The sequence below is a fragment of the Schistocerca piceifrons genome, chromosome 1 (assembly GCF_021461385.2).
Source record: "Schistocerca piceifrons isolate TAMUIC-IGC-003096 chromosome 1, iqSchPice1.1, whole genome shotgun sequence".
Lineage (NCBI taxonomy): Eukaryota > Metazoa > Arthropoda > Insecta > Orthoptera > Acrididae > Schistocerca > Schistocerca piceifrons.
In genome coordinates, this window is record NC_060138.1 from 20,989,353 (window position 1) to 20,994,697 (window position 5,345).

At 39.6% G+C, this 5,345-nt stretch overlaps 1 long non-coding RNA gene across 1 annotated transcript; it reads left to right on the top strand.

The window, feature by feature from the left end:
* The first annotated feature begins 3,986 nt into the window (after nt 1-3,986).
* Nucleotides 3,987-4,789, top strand: LOC124716835. The gene is made up of 4 exons (XR_007005660.1): nt 3,987-4,082; nt 4,178-4,288; nt 4,402-4,500; nt 4,570-4,789. It is a non-coding gene; the product is annotated as an uncharacterized LOC124716835 (long non-coding RNA).
* Nucleotides 4,790-5,345: the final 556 nt, after the last annotated feature.

Sequence of the window (5,345 nt, forward strand, 5' to 3'; positions counted from 1 at the left end):
TTCCACGGCGGTTCAGTAACTCGTTACTTGTAGGACATCTGCAATTGATAGGCCGACAAGAAAGATTGCCAGGTGTGTATCGGTTAGCTATTTCGCCATGCTTCGCTAGCGTTAAAGTACTATGGCATTTTACGATCGCCAGAGCAGCGTACATTTGGAAAACGTTATCACGAGCAAAAATGTTCTGTTAGCTACATGGAAAGCAGCAGTGTTCGTTGTAAAATCTGACAGGGAGTGACGTACTGAAATTAGGACTGAACTTTCACAAATCCAGGTAAACATTTTCTTTCATAATGTTATTGTAATGAAGTAAAAGTTTAGCTACCAACAGAAGACAAAAATCAGCGATCTAATTCAACAAAAACGGCAGTGGCTCTTTCAAACCAGCAACCTCATTTCGGATTTAGGGTCAACGGAAGCGTCCGTGCCGCTTAGAACATTTACAGCCGGCACATGAAGTAGATGTGAAATATTATATTTTAGCACCGTTGATGAATTTCGGAAGTGGATGGAGGAAACTGAGCAGAGAACGTTCTCAAAGTTCGCCAAACGTCGTGATTCCCATGCTAAGGTTGATTCAGACGTTGTTTCTTACATTTGTCACCGGTCTGGCAAGTTTGTGTCTAGAGGAAAAACGTGCGATGTCTTAAATTACGAGGTAGTAGTAAGATTGGTGCACTGTGCCCTGCTAAGATGAGAGTAGAAATGAAAAAGAATGGAACCTGCTGTGTGAAATATGTTTCAACCCATGTTGGCCACAAATCCGAGTTATGTCATCTGCAACTAACAAAAAGAGAAAGGGCTTGTATTGCTGCAGATATAGCAAGTGGCATACCATTCTCTGTCATATTAGACAAAATTCGAGATACAGTTGTAGATTCGAACTTGGAAAGGATACATTTGATTACGAGACAGGATCTACATAATATAGATAAATCTTATAATTTGTCCTTCACGTCAATAAGAATGTGTGAAATCTTATGGGACTTAACTGCTAAGGTCATCAGCCCCTAAGCTTACACACTACTTAACCTAAATTATCCTAAGGACAAACAAACACACCCATGCCCGAGGAAGGACTCGAACCTCCGCCGGGACCAGCCGCTCAGTCCATGACTGCAGCGCCTAGACCACTCCCTCGGCTAATCCCACGCGGCCGTCAATAAGACACCATAATCATGCAATAAGTGTAGAAGCATGGGTAAATGAAGTAAATGGTGGAGACAGTCCTTGTGTGCTTTTCTATAAACCACAAGATGTCGTCCTTGATTCGTACCCACAATTAAAGTGCGCTGATTTTGCATTGATAACTATGAACAATGCTCAAGGCGAGATGTTAAAGAAATATGGGAACGTCTGCATTTGTGTTGATGGGATACATAAGCTCAAAATTATATCCATTGAGACCATAACTCTACTAGTGCCGGCCGGAGTGGCCGAGTGGTTCTAGGCGCTTCAGTCTGGAACCGCGCGACCGCTACGGTCGCAGGTTCGAATCCTGCTTCGGGCATCGATGTGCGTGATGTCCTTAGGTTAGTTAGGCTTAAGTAGCTCTAAGTTCTAGGGGACTGATGACCTCAGATGTTAAGTCCCATAGTGCTCAGAGCCATTTGAACCTCTTTTCTTTTTTTTCTTTCTTTAACTCTACTAGTGCAAGACGACCTGAGACAAGGGTTTCGATGCGTGTTTCTAATATCTAACAGGAATGACTCCCAGGTGCTGTCCATATTTTTCCAGCATATGAAGAGGTAGGTTGCATCAATTTCGCCAAATGATTTTATGTCGGATTTGGCCGAGTCTTTCTTTATTGCACGGAATGATGTCATGGCAGCTCCATCTATGCGACTTTATTGTACATGGCATGTTGGAGGAAGGCTATCAAATGTAAAATTCAAGGTGTAGAAAAACAAGGTAAAGTGTACAAGCAAATCAGAACTTTGATGCATGAGCAGGATGTAGATTAATTTGATGAGATGTTAAATATTGTGCCAGAGAGATTGGAATGTGATCCTGATACAGTTCAGTTTGTCACATACATCTGAGACAACTATGTTGGGAATGCAAATTGTTGGGCATATTGCCATAGATTGAATGCTGGAATCATTACTGAAATGCAAAAGAATGCATCGCACTAATATATATATATATATATATATATATATATATATATATATATATATGAATATAATAGAGGGAAACATTCCACGTGGGAAAAATATATCTAAAAAGAAAGATGATGAAACTTACCAAACAAAAGCGCTGGCAGGTCGATAGACACACAAACAAACACAAACATACACACAAAATTCTAGCTTTCGCAACCAATGGTTGCCTCGTCAGGAAAGAGGGAAGGAGAAGGAAAGACAAAAGGATATGGGTTTTAAGGGAGAGGGTAAGGAGTCATTCCAATCCCGGGAGCGGAAAGACTTACCTTAGGGGGAAAAAAGGACAGGTATACACTCGCACACACACACACACATATCCATCCACACATACACAGACACAGCTTGTGTCTGTGTATGTGTGGATGGATATGTGTGTGTGTGCAAGTGTATACCTGTCCTTTTTTCCCCCTAAGGTAAGTCTTTCCGCTCCCGGGATTGGAATGACTCCTTACCCTCTCCCTTAAAACCCATATCCTTTTGTCTTTCCTTCTCCTTCCCTCTTTCCTGACGAGGCAACCATTGGTTGCGAAAGCTAGAATTTTGTGTGTATGTTTGTGTTTGTTTGTGTGTCTATCGACCTGCCAGCGCTTTTGTTTGGTAAGTTTCATCATCTTTCTATATATATATATATATAGATAGATAGATAGATAGATAGTAAATGTGTCAAATGTTTAGACAAAGCTATTTTTGCATTGATGTCATTAGTGAACCACAAGCTGTTAGACAGGTAGACTGACAAGTAAACTTAAGGACATTCGCCTTAGGCATAAATCTGGCAGTAATATTAAGGAGGACTTCATTACTATGGGGTTTTCTGGCTGGAAAGTGCATTTGCATTAAAAGTCATTATCATTTACAAAATAATCTGTTGACCTTCTTGAAGATGAACACAGATTGATGTGCATTAAATGTAGGGCTTGCATTCATAGGTATTCTTGTACATGTGTCAACTATACCATCAAATGGAATATGTGCAAGCACATACATAGTGTTTGCCAGATTCAGTTAAAGCAGCAACATTCTGAACACTCAGGAAATAGTGAAGTTATACTTATAGAGAGTGAAGATATTTCTGTTGTAGACGAGAAAACAGAAATACTAGCTGAGGTAACAAAAAAAGTAGTAATGATTCTGTACCTTCGTCAGTCCAAACAATGGAATGTACCGCAGTTCTCTGATATTGTATCTGAACTGACTTCAAATGACTTGGAAACAGCTAAAAAAATGTTATCATCACTAAAGGCAACTATAGCTGTTGGAATGTTGCAGCAAAAACAGGCACCTATGCAAACAGAAATGAAACAACCACAAAAGATGTCACCTCAATGTAGACTGTACTCTACAAATAAAAACAAAAGGAGTAATAATGCATCTCTGGTGTTGCCAAATTCAGAAGAATCCAGTTAGATCAAATTATCTCTACTGCCAGACAAAGATTTGTGAAAAAGGTATGTTACTAATGGCCCCCCCTCCTAACAACATACATCCCTGCAGCAAAAAATGCTTGTAATTAAGCACTCTGCCCACATCAGCACACTATGGTAAAATTCTATGTATGACTCAAGTGGCAATGATCAACCATGAAGTAAATAATTAATGCTGTTCCTGTTTTCTGGTTGTCAGGTTCTCGTGTGTACCCTTGTTTGCTCAGTAATTTGCTTGGTCTAAATGTTCATTAATTTATTCTGTATATTTTGTTTCTTGTAATTAATTATCCTTGTAAAGCGGTCATAGCCAATGTCACAGCACCACGCCGCCTGAGTCATAAACCAGTGCCCCATTATCTGTCAGCAGTCTAATATAATATCCTGTTTGCAGGTTCAGCTCTTCAAAAGACACCAACAATAAGAAATACAGAGGGTGTAGCAGGTCCATCCCTCATTACAGCATGTGCCCTACAGCAGAGCCCGACGAATCGTGAGTATTATTTTATAACAAAAAGGAACATTAATGCCTGGATTTATATCATTCTAGTTTCATGCCATAGTTCCTTACAGCAATCTGGTTTGCAGTTCTGCTTGCAGGCTCAACTCCCACGATTCAGCCAATAGTAAAACGGGCCGAGGTGGCATCTGGTCCATCTCTCGCTACATCGTACGTGCTGAAACACTGCCCAAGGAATAGTGAGTACTATGAATCGAGATATTAGTGCACCTATGTGTTATGCCATTGTTTCTTTTTGTCACAGCTCTTTATAAATCACTTACTGTAACTTAGTTTGCATTTCTGCTTGCAGGCTCAACTTCCACAACCCAACCAATACCAAAACGGGCTCTGGTGGTACCACATCCATCCATCAGTACAGAGCGTGTGTTGCTACACAGCTCAACAAATGGTGATTTTTATGAATTCAGGCATTAGTGCATCTCTTTATTATAAAATGTTATTCCACCTTTTGCCATAGTTCCTTTTAAATGCTGATTGCAGGTGCTGTTCTCCCACATTTAAACCAGTGGCAGGGCAGGATAAGACGGTATCAGTGCCATCCCTCGCTACAGCACATGTACTGCAACACAGCTATGGAATGGTATTATAAAATCGGGCAGTATTTGTGGATCCTTTCTGATCTGAAATTTTGCTTGCCAACTACAACCTTCCTTATGAACTTTCATTTCTCATTTATACCAAAGACGAGTGTCCTCTTGTTTAACTGAAACTTTTTTACCATTTGTCAGACTGGTTTTTCTTCACAAAATACAAATATAGCTAGGCCTGTGTAATAGTGTGATGCATTCTTTCTGTCTTGATCTTGCTATTAATACCAGTATTTAGTCTATGAAATTATGGCCAATATTTCATATTACAGGCATAGGCAATTGTCTTGGTTACAAATTAAACTGTTTCAGGATCACACACATCCTAGTTGTGAATCACGTTGTCTGCACTGGCGATTTGCTCACGTGTCCCAGTACACCTCGCACATTAAGTACACTTCACTAGGAAAATTAAAAAAATGCTCTAACTTTTGAATCACTGCAGATAAGACAAAAACTCTTTCACTCTAATGCGTAAGAAACACTACAGTTTACATCCTTAATGGACATTACATGCAAGTTACACCAAGAATTAAATTTAGCAATAGTTTTTAAATAAGGCTAAATTTCACTCCATAGTCTTCCTTATAATAATGTCATACACACTTCATTTTACTCCTCACTAAACTTGAATTAAGAGAATCTT